This window comes from Aotus nancymaae, unplaced genomic scaffold (genome assembly GCF_030222135.1).
Source record: "Aotus nancymaae isolate 86718 unplaced genomic scaffold, 86718_ANA_hifiasm-v0.15.2.pri h1tg000065l, whole genome shotgun sequence".
NCBI lineage: Eukaryota > Metazoa > Chordata > Mammalia > Primates > Aotidae > Aotus > Aotus nancymaae.
In genome coordinates this window covers 14,258,948-14,275,669 of record NW_026988480.1, presented here as the reverse complement: position 1 = coordinate 14,275,669, position 16,722 = coordinate 14,258,948, and the positions used below count along the sequence as shown (strand labels likewise).

Sequence of the window (16,722 nt, the reverse complement as noted above, 5' to 3'; positions counted from 1 at the left end):
AAGCAGAGCCATAAAACAAAGTGATGTTAGATAATCTAGCAGAACTGTTCTTATTCCTCAAGACTGTTTTTGACTTCGTTTACAACATAAACTCTCCTATGATATGAGCACTAAAACTAAAGCAAACAGTGGAAGAAGGATTGGTACCATATAAAAACATTTTTAGAAAAATGAAAAAGCAAAAAAGTCTAATTACGGTGCATTTCTGTAGCTACATTGAGTGTGCCTGCTTTTCCTGCCTCCCTTCCACCTCCTCCACCTCTTTTTTCCTCTGCTACCCCTGAGACAGCAGGACCAATCCTCCTTCTTCCTCCTCCTCTTCAGCCTACTCAACATGAAAATGATGAGAATGAAGATCTTATGATGATCCACTTCCACTTAATGACTAGTAAGTGCATTTTCCTTCCTTACAATTTTCTTAACATTTTCTTTTCTCTAGCTTACTTTATCGTAAGAATACAGTATATATTACTTATAACATATATGTTAATTGACTATTTTGTTATTGGTAAGGCTTCCAGTCAAGTAGGCTATTTGTAGTTAAGTTTGTGGGAGTCGGAAGTTGGATTTTCAGCTGCACACAGTGGGGGTGGGGGAGTTGGTTCAGTGCCCCGATCCCTGTGTTATTCAAGGGTCCACTGTATAACACACTAAACTGTAATGGATTATTTGTGTACTGAGAGGTAAATTTCAGGTGTTGGCATTTTATGAAATTTCTCTGTTCATAAATGAGATGGCAATGTAGTTTTTTGGTGTGATTATTGCTATTTTGGTACCACTGATCTTATAAAATGATTTGGGTAGCTTTTCTGTGCCACCCATGAGAATTATCTTTTTATGTTTAAAAGAAATTACCTCTAACCTTTGTGTAAGGTCATTCTTACCAGTTTATTCCATAGTGGTGATAAAGTTTAGATGGCAAACACTTAGGATGTGGATTTTTTTTTTTAATTTTTAATCCTGGCTTCACATCAATAGTGTGACCTAGGGCACATTTTCAAAGCTTGATACAGCTCATTTTTCTCACCTATAAAACATGAATAATAGGTCTAAAGTTGTCTTGAGGGTTTCATGAGATAATTAATTCCGTAGTTGAAAAAAGTGTCTGACACACAATAAGCATTCAATAAATGGGAAGATGATTTATTTTTTTCCCCAAAGTTTTTGTCCTATCCAGGTAATTGGATTTTTAATCTCCCTTTTTTCCCTTTCTTTTTCCTGTTTTCCTTGGAATTTTCCTCTTAGCTTCCTGTGTGTGATTGGCTGACTACTTTGTATAACGTAGTTCTAGAAGATAGTAAAAATTCCAAAAAATTTATACTGGGTGACAGGACCACAAAGGTGACATTTTCTCACTTCTCTTTACTCTCTAAGTTGTATATAATGAGCATATGTTACTTTTATAGTCATGAAAAAACACTAAGGGTAAGAGAACCTCAAGTCCCACCTGTGCCTGTGTGTGTTGGGAGGTGATGAACACGAATGGTAGGATTAGGCGTACTCAACAGCATTCAAGATCGCCCTTGGAATTGAGCCCATGCTAAACAGATTTGTAGTGGAATATGTAATTGATAATACTCAGTTGTCATTAAACATAATTTCAGGTAATATATTTTTATGTTCAGTGCCAGAGGGATCCTTTAAATTTAAAAAGTGACCCTTACTTATATGGAAAGGATTTTATAATATATACCAAGAGGTTAACCTGACTGGATGGATGTGGGGTCCCACATATAGCAAGTCAGAATTTAAAAGATTACTAGTTTATATTTTCTTTCTTTTTAAACTGCTCCCTGTTACTCCATAAAAAGAATTGGCTCTTCACCCACAGTTCCACGAAGTAAGAATTCAGCAAGTGGTCTGTAAAAGAGCTGTAGTAAAGGTTAATTGGCACAAAGAGAATCTTTGTTGCTGTAGAGTCAGTCTTTAGCTTTATCTTCCTGATTTGTAAAAATAATGTCAATACTTAATTTTCAAGGCTTTGACTGATCAGTATGTCTTCTTATCAACTTGACCCAATGCTGTGAAGAAAAAAATTTTGGGGGGGAAAAAAATCACTTCAACCCTTCTCTGTAGCAGTTCAGACCATTAACTTTCTTTTCTCTTCTTTCCCATTTGCGCCTCATTCCCACTCTTTTTGATGCCAGGTATTATCCCCATCTTAAACTTTTGTGTTTTTTTATGATTCTTTGGTCATCCGTATCAGGAAATTGATTTACCCTTGAAGTTGGTACTGAAAAAATAGTATTCTTTAAAACTCAGGCTAATTTTAATTGAATATCTTGGAATTTTTTTATAGTTTCTAAACTTGAACTATTTTGGGGTTCCAAATCAAGTCAACTCAGGATTTTAACTCGAGTTCATAGTGAAAGCCAGTAGACTAAATATATGTGTCTACCTCCTCTTATCCCCAACTCCCCGTGAAAAGACAGGAAAAAGAATTTACAGACAGAAATGTGTAATTCTGTAATAGCAGTGAGAATGGGAACAGATGGAGTGACCATCAGCAAAGCAGAGACTTTCTAGGTTGTAGAAGACAGAAAACAGATGGTGCTGATGGATGAAGCAGGGCAAAGGAAGCCCCAACCCAGCATTCCCAGGAGGGAGGCCTGTAAGTGGAATCTATTCTTCCTTACTGAGTCTTGAAGAGACTTTAAGCAATGAATCAGTAGGAACAGAGAGCAGAAGGGATGATAGGATATGCTATTAATTAAAGGAGTATACATGAAAAGCTAGCTCAATATCCTACCCACACACCCAGCCCATACAAAGATTGCAGCAACATCGGTTCCCATGCTAATTTTGGAAATCTACTTCAAAAAACATTTCTTTTTGAACTCACAGCTTGGGAGAACTAGGAGTTCTAATGAACATGTTAGCAACCCAGGATAAACTCTTATTTGTTGTGATATTTGGAGAAGGAGCCAACCTGTCAACCTGTTTCTTGTCCATGAACCGTAAAGTGAAACTTTGAAATGCCACATGACAGAGGAAACTTACTATAGTGAAATGGGAGAGCAAGATAAAAGAAAGCCTAGCCAATGGTGACATGAAATTACACAAAATGTGATACAAAATATTTATTGCCTGATGAGTAAAGGATGAGAACTAGCAATTCACAAAGTAAATACTACATAGAAAAAATGTTCACTCTCTTTAAGAAATGAAAGATGTAATTAGAAATAACAATGAGATCTTTTCCACAGTATGTAAGTAGCAAGTTTTTAAAAAGAGCACTCATTGCCAGTAGGGATACTAGCAATACTAGCATAGTTACATGTGCCGGAGTACAGCACTTTAAAAAAGCAGTTGAAAAAAAAAAAAAAAAGCAGTTGGACAATGTGCATGATAAACCTTCAACAGTCAGTTTGTTAATTTTCCATTTCTTAGATTCTGTCTCATGGAGAGTACTTTAAATGTAGAAATAAATAGATGATCATCTGTTATAATTTTGAAGAATTCAAAACAGCTCTAATGTCTTACATTATGGTATATGGTAAGTAAATTGCTTTGTGTCTGCAGGATGATATATTACATAGCCATTAAAAATTATAGCTATGAAGTCAATAAAACAACATAAAAAGGCAAGTGTGACATAAGTGAGAAGGAATGCAAAAGGCAAAATGATGTATTAGAATTTAATACATTCTCTCCCCTCCTCCTCTTGCTCCATCTCTACTTGATTCTAAGATCTTTGAAGTCAAGAATCCTGACTTGCTCATCTATGAACCTACCCTCAACCCTTTCCCAATGCTGAGCATAGTACCTGACTCAATAAATACATGTTGGTGCACAATATAGGCATAGGAAAAAGAAAAAGGAAATCCAGAAGCACACCAAAAGATCAGAGAAGCAGCTATACAAAGAGAGAGCCAACTTACTGATGAAACGTGTATTAAAGAGTGGGATTTAACAGATGTCTTCATGTAAACCAGAGGCTGTGCTCAGATTTTTCTTTGAAAATACTTCGTTTGTGAGGCAGGCACAGTGTCTTATGCCTGTAATATCAGCACTTTGGGAAGCCAAGGTGAGAAGTTCACTTGAGGCCAGGAGTTCAAGACCAGCCTGGGCAACATAATGAGACCCTGTCTGTACAAAAAAATAGAAAAAGTTAATCAGGCGTGCCTGTAGTCCCAACTGCTCAGGACGCTGAGGCAGGAAGATTGCTTGAGCCCAGGAGTTCAGGGCTATAGTGAGGTGTAATAGCACCACTGCACCCCAGCCTGGGTGACAGAGCGAGACTTATCTCTTTAAAAAAAAAAAAAACTACTAGTAAACTTTCTGTCACTATTCTAATACATGGTGTAAGACTTAATCAATTAAGCAATTGCCCTACTTATTTTTAAACTGGATCATTCAGGCATGGTTAATTCAGTTATTTTTTTGGGTGCATTTTTTTAAATTAACAAAGTTTTCATAAACAATATGAAGTTCATAAATATATCAATAAGAGAAACTCAAACTACCAGGCTATATACTTAATTTGTAGCTCATACATGGAATCTAAAGCAGGTATAAATTACATAAATTATACTTTTAAAAATTAGATCTATTAAGCATCTAAGCCTGCATTATTATTATTTTTGTAGAGACAGGGTCTCACTCTCTTGCCCAGGCCAAAGTACAGTTGTTCAATCTTAGCTCGAATTCCTGAGCTTAATGATCCTCCCGCCTCAGCCTCCGGAGTAGCTAGGACTACAGACGTGTGCCACCACATCTGGCTAATTTTTTTTTTTTTTTTTTTTTTTTAGTAGAGTTAAGAGTTTCACTATGTTGCCCAGGCTGGTCTCAAACTCCTGGTTTCAAGTGATCCTCCCATCTCAGCCTCCCAAAATGCTGGGATTACAGTTGTGAGCCACCATGCCCAGCTGAACATTATTTCTTTATTCAATTTTGTAGCTGTTAAATTCAGTAAATAAAAACATGTATTTAATTTCCAAATAAGTAATACATTCACATGGATCAAAATCAAAAGGTTATGTATCCTTCCAGAATTAGCATAGGAATATGGAAGCACACATATATTTTTACAATTAATTATTAATGCTTTTCTAAACTACATAATCTTATTTTGAAATCACATGGGTTTAAAAACAAATATTAAAATACAAATAGCAGTTTATGAGTCTTTTTTTCCTTTTTCACCTTTCAGGTTCTACCCTGTTACTTATTTCTCAATATTGCTGAAAACATTCAGGTAATTATTTGGTAGCAAAACTACTGTGGTTAGGGTACGAAAACTGCTTATTCGTAAGCTACTCTCATATTTTTCTTTTTAAATATTTTGATCTTTTAAAAGATCAATATTGATTTCCAGCATTTCCTTGCACTAATTCTTCTCTCCCCTCCCAGTCCTACCTGGTCCCACAGAAGCTGCTTGTTCTCCTTCTTTTCCTTACCTATATTCACTCCAGCTAGGAGGTTGGTTATTTTGGCTTAAATTCTCACTTTCCTTTGCCCCTCACATCTAATCTAGTTCATTTGACTCTTTTTTTCTTAATATCTTTTAGAGCCATCCATTCCTCCTCCCTAGTCCTAACTCAAGTCATCATTGACCTGTAGCCTTCCACCTGTTCTTCCTGCCTTCTGAGTCCCAGTGTCTCCTCTCTTTAAAACTTCTGGCGGTTCTCCATTGCATAGCTGTGATTACAGGCACCCACCAGAACACCTGGCTAATTTTTGTATTTTTAGTAGAGATGGGGTTTCACCATGTTAGGCAGGCAGGTCTTGAACTCCTGACCTCAGCTGATCTGCCCGCCTCGGCGTCCCAAAGTGCTGGGATTACAGGCATGAGCCACTGTGCCTGGCCTTGTAGCTTCCTTTCTTACTGTCACCTCAAGGTTCACTTGATTTGCTAATGTTTTGTCTTTGAAGTCTCAGCCATCACTTTCTGATGTGTTTTAGAAATTTTTTTATAAATTTTAACTGTGATGAGGGCTTTACCTTTGTGCTGCTGGTAATGATTTTGCACTGACTGGGGACTGAATATATGTGGCATATAAAGTTAGAGTCTTCTAAAAAGATGCCTGAATATTTGTTACCCTTTATTGAATACTTAATTATGTGTATTAGATATCTTACATATGCTGTTTTGTTAATATTAACCTTAATGTTACAAATAAGCTGAAACCCAGGGAGATAAAGTAATTTGAGCCTTCATGATGTTAAGATTCTGTGCTTTGATGTCTGACAACATGTCTGGCAAGTCTTATAAATAAATTTTATTTTGCAGACAAGGCAAAATGTTAAGCCATCTTTAAGCCATTGCCATCCATATGACTCTGGTGTTGAAATCTTTTGTCCATTAAAAAATGTTGCTACCTGGGATCTTGGGTTTGGTCTTTGCATGGGAGGCAGGTGGGGCTTGGATCAGTAAGTCTGGTTCCCACCTCCCCGTCTCTGAGAGGAGGCAAGAGCCCCAGGGCTGGCTCGTGTTTGTACATTGCACAGAAACTTGCGTGGGTGCTTTAGTAAAAAACGTAAATGGGAAAAAAAAAAGTTTGTTTTGTCTTTTTAGTGAGTTTTAAGAGTTCTTAGTTCAGTCTTTGCTATTATTTTGTGTTCTCCTTACTCAGTATGGAGTAATTTGAAAATACTAAGTTGTTATGTTTCAAAAGTAGAAAACTGCCTCAGGGATTTTCTTACTTTGAATGTTGTTCGTATGGAGTTTGATTGCATATTTAAAATGGAGGTCTTAACTGTTTAGAGTATCAGTTATAAGTAATATCATTTTTTTGACTGGACTTCCTTCCATCTCTTTATAATAAATTATTAACTAAATAATGTCTTTATTTATAAATATTCAAAACATAGTGGTTACTTTGCCACTTGAAATTTGTCAGAGATTTTTGGGACACCAAAAGCATAAAAAAAAATACTCATCAAAAAACATGTCAAGAAAATATAAGCTACAAAATGGAAGAAAAGATTATCAATATACATCTCTGGAAAGGATTTGATTCAGAATATATAAAGAACTCTTAAAACTCACTAAAAAGACAAAACAAACATTTTTTAATGGACAAAAGATTTCAACACCAGAGTCATATGGATGGCAATTAACTACATGAAAAGAGCTCAACATGATTAGTTATTAGGAAAATGTAAATTAAAACTATAATGAAATGTCACTACACATTCACTAGACTGCCTAAAATTAAAAGCCTAGGACAGTACCAGGATATGAAAGCAACTGGAAATCTTGTACGTTGTTAGTGGAAATGCAAAAAAGTACAGCCTCTTTGGAAAACCAACACACACAATACAACCTACCAGTTCTGCTCCTGTTGTTTACCCAAGAAAAATGAAAACGTGTGTATACATAGACCTGTACACAAAGATTTATGGCTGCTTTATACATAAAATTTTTTTAAAATGGAAACAACATAAATAAATCATGATATATCCAGACAATGGAATACTATTCAGTAATTTAAAAAAACATGCATGCACACATGCAACAATATTCGTGTGTCTCAAAAGCCTTGCCTAACGGAAAGAAGCCAGGCATAAAAAGCTACATATATTATGATCCAAAAGACAGAAGAGTAAGGCCTGAAATCCCATCAGTGACTGCCAGTGTGACGGAGAAGATTGTCTGCAAAGGGCAGGAGGAAACTTTTTGGGGTAATGGAAGTGTTCTGTATCTTGATTGTGATGGTAATTACATGACTGTATACTTTTATCAAAACTCATTAAACTATACATTTAAAAGGGTAAATTTTACTGTATGTCAATCAACCTTCTCTTAAAGAAAAAGTTCAAGTCGTTTTCAACATATGGCAAAACCCTGTCTCTACTAAAAATACAAAACAAAAATTAGCTGGCACACGCCTGTAATCCCAGCTACTCAGGAGGCTGAGGATGCTTGAGCCTGAGAGAAGGAGGTTGCAGTGAGCCGAGATCACGTCTTTACACTCCATTCTGGGCTACAGAGTGAGAATCCGTCTCAAAAAAAAAAAAAAAGAAATTATCTTCACAAATTTTATGATAAAGAAAACTTTAGGAGACAGGTCAGATGACTTCTGAGTCAGGTCCTTTGTATTTTGACTTACTAGATTTTTTTTTAATCATGAAGATATTTTTAATTTTCATGATTAATAGTCTTTTTTTACTGGCAGAGCTTTGTATCTTTACCAGAATACACTCTTTATGTTCCAAAAACAGGATGTCTTTATTTATTCAAGTTATCCTTTATGTTACTTATTATTATTAAAATGTCTTCATGTATATCTTACACAGTTAGTGCTAATTTTATTCTTAGTTATATACTCTCTGTGAGTGAGTTTGTAAATGTATATGTTATATTGATTATATAACCATTCACCCTTTGAAATCTATTATTTGTAGTAATTTATCAGTTGATTCCTTTGGTCTTTCTAGGTATGAAATGACATTATCAGTTAATAATGATCATTTGCCTCTTTATTTTTTTTTTCTAATGTGGTACTACTTCCAGAACAGTGCTAAGTAAGAGTGATGCTAGTGGCCACCCTTATCTTACTCCTGATATTAATGGAATTGCTTTTATTTTGTCATTAAAAATGATTTTTTATGTTGTTGTTTTTTTTTAAGAGACAGGGTCTCCTAAAAAAGAGGATCAGCCAGGCTCAGTGGCTCACACCTGTAAACCCAGCACTTTGAGCGGTCAAGCTAGGCGATTGCTTGAGCCCAGCAGTTCAAGACCATCCAAGGCAGCATAGTGAGACCTTGTCTCTACTAAAAATTCAACAGCAGAGAAAATTAGCTTGGAACTAATTACCTGGGGCTACAGGCATGCATTGTTAAAAAAAAAAAAAGACGGTACCTCTCTGTTGCCCAGGCTGAAATGCAGTGGTAAAATCATATCTCACTGTAACCTTGAACTCTTGAGCTCAAGCCATCCTCTCTCTCACTTCAGCCTCCTAAAGCACTGGGATTACAGGTTAGAGCTGCTGCACTGGGCCTAGTTTGGGTTTTAAGACAGCCAGTTTCTGTGTAATTAAGTAAACACTAATCTGTTTCTACTTTTTTGTGAGCAATTTTATCAAATATTATTTTAGAACTTATAGAAATACTCATATGATTTTTTTAACCTATTAATATCAGAAATTATGACTTACTAAAATTCTAAGCCATTCTTGTACCTGGTTTGAATCACACCTGGTCGCTTTGGTTTATTCTTTTAATGTGCTAGATTCTGTCTGTTACCATGTTTTACTTAGAATTTTTACCCCATATTCATGTGATAGTCCAATCATTCTATTTTGTCTTTATTCTATTTTTGTCAGTACTTTGCATCACTGTTAGGCTAGCTTGCTAAAAAGAATTTGGAAGCTTTCTCTGTCCTCTGAAACATTAAACAGTACAGATTGAGTATCCTTTATCCTAAATGCTTGGGACCAGAAATGTTTCAGGATTTTTTTGGATTTTGGAATATTTGCAAATGCGTATTGAGAGATCTTGGGGATAGGACCCAAGTCTAAACCCGAAATTCATTTATGTTTCATACACACTTTATATACATAGCCTGAAGGTAATTTTATCCTTTTTTTTTTTTTTTTTTTTTTTAGACAAAGTCTCCCTCTCTTGTTGCCCAGGCTGGAGTACGGTGGTGTGATCTCAGCTCACTGCAACCTCCGCCTCCTGGGTTCAAGCAATTCTCCTGCCTCAGCCTCCTGCATAGCTGGGATTACAGGTGCACACTAACACACTCCACTAGTTTTTTTGTATTTTCAGAAGAGATGGGGTTTCGCCATTTTGACCAGGCTGAACTCCTGACCTCAGGTGATCTGTCTACCTCGGTCTCCCAAAGTGCTGGGATTACAGGCGTGAGCCAATTTTTAATAATTATGTGTGTGAAACAAAGTTTGTATACATGGAACCATTTTACTACCCTTTGTGGGAATGCTTGCATGGGAGAATCTGGGCATGTGCAGAAAAGATACATTTTAGCCGAAGAGGATTAGGAAGGTCTTGGGGATGCTGAATAAACTGTATCGTGCACTTGTGTTTTGACTACAACCCACATGAGATCACATGAGGTCAGGTGTGGAATTTTCTACTTGTAATATCATATCAGTGCTCAAAAAGTTTCAGATTTTGGAGCATTTCAGACTTTCAGGTTAGAGGTGCTCAACCTGTATTGATGATACTTGTTCTTCAGTCAGTTAGGAAAATACACTTGTGGGCCTGGTGCAGTGGCTCAGCCTTTCCTAACACGGAGGCCTAGGTGGGAGGATCGCTTGAACCCAGATGTTCAAGACCAGCCTGGGCAACACAGACCCTGTCTCTACAAAAAATTTTAAAACTTAGCTGAGAGTGGTGGCACATACCTGTAGTCCTAGTTACTCAAGTGGCTGAGGTGGGAGGATCGCTTAAGCCCAGCAGGTCAAGGCTGCAGTGAGCTGTGATGGTACCATTGCACTCTAGCCTGGGCAAAAGAGTGAGACTATGTCTGGGAAATAAAAATAACAAAAACTGTGTATCTTCTTTTCTTGGGCATGTATATTCTACCTCTTCTCAAATTGTTAATTTTATACTACCTATGTTTTTTTAATTGAGCAAATATTCTTAATGCAGATAGGGAGTATCATGTGTGAGTTGTTTATATGAAATACTTTCCATTCACTGATAGGCCTTTACGTACTTGTGATTTGTAATGATTTGGTAGGAACAGAACTTTAGTGATCATAAGCCTGTAGTGCACCATTCAAATTGGAGGCAAGGGAAATGCTTCACTGAATCTCTTTACTAAAAAGCATTCTCTCACAGCTCTTACCAGGAAATATTTTTATTAGACTGAAGCCTAAAAGAGGTTGTATACTCTTTATCTGAAATGCTTGGGATCAGAAGTGTTTGAGATTTTGGTTTTTCTTATACTTACCTGTTCAGCGTCCCTAATCCAAAAATCCCAATTGTTCGTATGAGCATTTCCTTTGAGAGTCATGCCATCACTCAAAAAGTGTTGGATTTGGGAGCATTTCACACTTTGGATTTTTGGATTAGCTATGCTTATCCTATAATGAGCTTCTCTATTGAAAATCTAAAGAAGATAATGAACTCTGGAAATACATAGATTATTGGGGTTTTTGTTTTGATGGGCATGGGGTATTTGACACCTTACTTGGTAGAGTATTCCTTAGTAAGTATTGAAAAAACTGGATTGATTGTTTTTTAGAAAAATTTTTAAAGTTTAAAATAGAGAGCTTAGAGTCTGGATTGGAGATGTGTGGTCCGAAGCTTTTTGACCCACTTTCCTGTGGGTGATAAGCACTAGACTGAGTAATGGCCCCACGAAATATCCATGTCTTAACTCCTAGAACCTGTGAATGTTGCCCTATGTGGGCAAAAAGGAATTTTGCCAGCATAATTAAGGATTTTGAGGTGAGGAAATTATTCTGGATCATCTGGGTGGGCCCTAAACATATCACAAGTGTCCTATAAAAGGGAAGTAGAAGGAGGTTTCAGTTTGACTACGGTAGAGAAGGCAGTATTGCCACAGAAGCAGAGTGATGCTTCTGTCATGCGACCAGGGGCCAAGGAATGCCCCAGGCTCTAGAAGCAAAAGAAGCAAGGAACATATTCTTTCCTGTAGCCCCCTCAAGGAACCAGCCCTGTTGACATCTTCATTTTAGCCCTTTAAGATTCATTTTGGACTTCTGGGATCCAGTACTGTAAGAGAATAAATATATGTTGCTTTAAGCTACTAATTTTGTGGTAATTTTCTGCAGCAGCAACAAGAAACTAATGCAGTGTGGGACCTGTTAACTGAACATACAAGGGCAGGAACGTAGGCCTGTGGAGTTCCATTCCATAGCCCAGCACCTAGCACAGTGCCTTACGTAATAAGATAGGCACTCGGTGTATTTTTGGAGAGAAGGAAAAATGAAATAAAGAAGAAAGGAAATAACTCAAGTAGCTCATATGAGCATGGTGTAGGTGTCTAGTTTCTGGATGAAGCAGAGAAAAACAGTGAGCTTGAAAACTTGAAGCCTACCCATCACCCCAAATAGATTCTATGGTATTATTCTCGGACATCACTTTATAAAGTTGAACAGTAAGAGACAGAAAATGATTGAGGAGCCAGATAAATTACACAGTTTGAAATTCAAGTATCCCTGTTCATTTGAAGGGGAAAAACACAAAAGTGTGTACATGTGGATAAGTCATATTTTAATTAAAATTCAAGCTCAGACCTCCAATTTCTAGTTTATATAAGGTACTGAGAACATAGTTAATTGCAGTTTTGCTGAGTACAGTAAATAAAAGGGCTTTATTGGTTTATTTTATGACTAGTTTTAATTATATTTTTTAAATAAGTTATGCATTTATATGATACAAAAATCAAATATACAAAATGGTATACTCTGTCACCTCTATAGTGACTTAGTTTTCATTTTCACAGACAACCTTGTGTTACCATTTTTTAAAAATATTCTTCCAAATATATAAGCAGGCAAATCCTGAATATTCCTTTTTTTGTTTTCATGTTTATGGGATATGTTGTTCTACACCTTTTTCTTTTCTTTTCTACTTTAACGCTGTGTTAGAGTTCCTTCTATTTCAATTCGTAAAGCCCTTCCCCATTTTTTGTGGTTACATGTTATTCCATGTATCAGATTTTCAGTTCCACCAGCAATCATTGAATATGTCTATTTCTCTACATCAGGGATAGACAAAAATTTTTTGTAAAGGGCCCACAGTAAATATTTTAGGCTTGCAAGCCACATTCTCTGCTGCATTTTTTTTGTTTGTTTGTTTGGTTTAATTTTATTTACAACCCTTCAAAAACATAAAAACCATTCTTAACTTACAGGCCATACAAAAACAAGTCAAGGGGACTCTGGTTTGCTAGCCCTTGCAAACATACAGTTATCAATTTGATGGATAAAACATTGTGATCCCAATATAGTTTTATTTGTATTTATCTCATCAGTGAGGTCAGTATATTTAAGAGTCATTTGTATATCCTTTTCTGTGACTATTCATTTTTTTTGCCCAATTTCCTACAGTTTTTAATTTTTTTTTCCCTACAGTTTTTAATTTATAGTAACTTTTTAGAAGACTAGTCAAGTGCAGTAGTGAGAAGTGGGTTGTCACTTTTTGTATAGGGAAATCATCTCTTATCTGTAAAATGAATTGCAAATGTTTTCCACAGTTTTATCTTTTTACTTTGCTTCTAGAAGACTTTGCCATGCAGAATTTTTTTTTCTTTTGAGATGGAGTCTCGCTCTTTTGCCCAGGCTGGAGTGCAGTGGCATGATCTCGGCTCACTACAACCTCCATCTCCCGGTTTCATATGATTCTCCTGCCTCAGCCGCCTGTTTAGCTGGTACTACAGACACATGCCACCATGCCCAGCTAATTTTTATATTTTTAGTAGAGATGGTGTTTCACTCTGTTGGACAGGCTGGTCTTGAACTCCTGACCTCGTGATCCACCAACCTCGCCTACCACGCCCGGCCCTTTTGAGTAGTCAAATTTGTCAAACTTATGACTTGGGTTTTATGTAATACTTTAGACCTTCCCCACTGTAAGATTATGAAACAGGCTAAGTGCTGTGGCTCACACCTATAATTCCAACATTTAAAGGAGGCTGAGGCAGGCAGCACACTTGAGGTCAGGAGTTTGAGATCAGCCTGGTCAACATAGTGAAACCCCATCTCTACTAAAAATATAAAAATTATTAGCTGGGCATCATGGCAGGTGCCTTGTAATCCTAGCTACTCAGGAGGCTAAGGCAGGAGAATCGCTTGAACCCGGGAAGCAGAGTTTGCAGTGAGCCGAGATCATGCCACTGCACTCCAGCCTGGGTGACAGAGCAAGACTGTCACAAAAAAAAAAAAAAAAAAAAGATTATCAAACAATTCTTTCATATTTTTTTCCTTGTGTCTTTGTGATTTCATTTTGTCACTTAAATCTTTGATCCATTTAGGCTTTATATTGGTATGAGGAGAATAGAACCAACTTTTATTTTTTTCCAGTTGGCTCAACAATTGTCCAAACACTCTGTTGTCCAAACAATCTGTTGAACTATTCTCCATCTCCCCCTACCCCCTATTTGAAGTGCCACCTTTTATTGCACACTACACTACGGTATGTATTTGAATCTAGTTTTGTATATTCTGTTCTATTGATCTATCTCGACAGGCTTGCTTTTGAATTCCCGACTCCCTCACAAAATTATCTGTGGTCATATTTCATTGAAGAAATATAGATATAGTCAAAGAAATAAATCTATCTGTAGCTGGCACCTATACCCCTATTCTTTGCTTGCCTCACCTTCCATTACAAAGGAAGAGATGTCCCTGCTTCTGTCCCTGCTCCTGTTTTGTTCCTGGTCCCAGTTCTTCTGGTCCACTCCAGAACTTTGCTCCTAGAGTTCACCCTGTCTTCCAGATCATTAATTCCTGCCTCTCTTGGATGATTGTCTTGCAAACATCCCTTAATAATATTTAAAAAGCAACCAAACAAAAGACGCTTTTCCTGACAACACCTTCCCATTATGATTACATTTCTCCACTCATGTTAAGAGTAAAAATCCATTTCTGTACCTTCTGTTTTCCTCAACCCAAACCCACCCTATTCCTTTTTATTTTTATTTTTGAGACGAAGTAATGCTCTGTTGCTCAGGCTGAAGTGCAGTGGTGCAATCTTGTATCTTGGCTCACTGCAACCTCTACCTCCCAGGTTCAAGCGATTCTCATGCCTTAGCCTCCCAAGTGGCAGGGTTTACAGGCATGCACCACCCACCCCGTTCTTATCTCAGTTGGTGAAATGACTCTTCCCAAGGTTACCAACAACCTCCATCTTGTACAGAATTAGTTCTCTTTTTGTCTCTTATTATATCTCATCTCAGTGTCAGCAGGATTTAAGCCAGCCAGCTTCGGTGACTATGATCACCAGATTTCCTCCTGCTGAACTAGCCTGTTGAGTTGTTTCAGGACTCTTTCCTCTGCTGCTTTCTCATATCCGTCTTCATCTTATCCCTAAGGAAGCTCATTCAGTTTTGTGACTTTAAATATCATCTGTGAACTGCCATTCAATTTTTTTTTCCATCTCTACCCTCATACCTGAACTCCAGACTAGAACATTGAGTTTTTCCTTTCAACTCTAGTTGAAAATGTCTAGACAATTTGCAAGCAGAGCTTGGGATTTCTTTCCCAGACCCATTCCTTCTTAGTCCTTCTCCATCTTAGGTAGTGGTGCCTAACATTCAGATATTTGGGACAAAGACTTAAAGGTTAGTTTTATTTTCTCCCATCCAGTCAATGAGGAAGCCCTATCAAGTGTTTCTCCAAAATGTATCCCAAATAACATAGTGGTTAGGAGAGCCAGGCTGACTCCGTTTAAATTCTGGCTCAGTCTTGAGCAAGTCGACATCTGTGACCCAGATTCCTCATCTGTTACATGAAGTTAAAATAGTATATACCTCCTAGAATTGTAAATATCTGAAATGTAGTACTCAGCTGAATTAGTATGTGCAAAGTGCTCAGAACAGTGCCTCGCATTTAATGAGTGGTCAGTAAATGTTCGTTGTCCCTAGTATAGATGGTATTAGTAGTTATACTGGAACTAGTAATACCATTACTGCTACTGCTCCTGTAGCCCAAGCCTCTGTCCTCCCTTGCATGGACTACTGAGATAGCCTCTTGTACTTTCAACTCTTGGCACTTCTACTGTCCATTCTCTACATACCAACCAGGATAATCTTTTTAAAAATACAGATCTTGCCTGCTTAAAAACTCCAGAGGCTTCCCATTGCAGTTCTAGTAAAATCCAAACACTTACGTGACCTTCAAGGCCTTTTGTGATTTGGCCTCTGCCTGCCTGCCAATTTTACCTCCTGTTACTCTCCAGTCATTCACTAGGTGCTGTGATTTAAATGTGTCCTGCAGATTTCATGTGTTGGAATTTTTTTTTCTTTTTAAGACAGAGTCTCACTCTGTTGCCCAGGCTGGAGTGTAGTGGCACGATCTTGGCTCACTGCAACCTCCACCTCCTGGGTTCAAGCGATTCTCCTGCCTCAGCCTCCCGTGTAGCTGGGACTACAGGCGCCTGCTACCATGCCCAGCTAATTTTTCTGTGTTTTTAGTAGATACGGGGTTTCACCGTGTTGACCAGGCTGGTCTCCTGACCTCAAGTGATCCGCCCACCTCAGCCCTACAACGTGCTGGGATTACAGGCATGAGCCACTGCACCTGGCCATGTGTTGGAAATGAATCCCCAAATTCATATGTTGATTGACGGTGTGGCTTTGGGAGGTAATTAGGATCAGATAAAGTCATCAGGATAGGGCCCCCATGATGGGACCAGTGGCAAACAAACTCTTGCCCACTTGCAATGTGATGCGTTCCACCAGAAGCCATGTAGATGCTGCTACCATGCTCTTGGGCTTCCCAGCCTTCAGAACTGTAAGAAATAAATTTCTTTTTAAAAAATAAATTACCCAGATATTCTGTTACAGCAACAGGAAACAGACTGACCCTAGGCTTTATCCACTCTGGCCTTCTTCTTGTCCCTAGCAATTCTCCTGCCATGCTCCCCACTCCCACCCACTTCCAAGGTCTTTGTACTTGTTATTCCCTGTGTCTGGAATGCTCTCCCTTTGGAGCTGACTGGTTTCTTCAAAACGTTCAGGTCTCATCTCAGATGCCACCTCTTCAGAGGAGTCATCCCAGACATCTGGTTAAAGTAGCTCTTCCCCCATTACCACCTTATTTTTTTCATTGCACTTAGCAA

At 37.7% G+C, this 16,722-nt stretch overlaps 1 protein-coding gene across 5 annotated transcripts in view; it reads left to right on the top strand.

The window, feature by feature from the left end:
- The window catches only part of RALA (RAS like proto-oncogene A), an 80,703-nt gene that overhangs the window by 39,945 nt on the left and 24,036 nt on the right, over positions 1-16,722 (top strand). The window contains exons 1-2 of one of the 5 annotated variants that reach the window (XM_012473588.3): positions 351-388; positions 5,153-5,197. The exons of 1 other annotated variant lie outside the window; for it this stretch is intronic. The gene's annotated coding sequence lies outside the window, so the exon portion shown is untranslated. Of the gene's footprint in view, positions 1-324; positions 389-1,868; positions 2,612-5,152; positions 5,198-16,722 lie in introns of those variants that run through there. 3 more of the 5 variants (XM_012473583.3, XM_064366751.1, XM_012473594.3) reach the window with 3 other exon arrangements.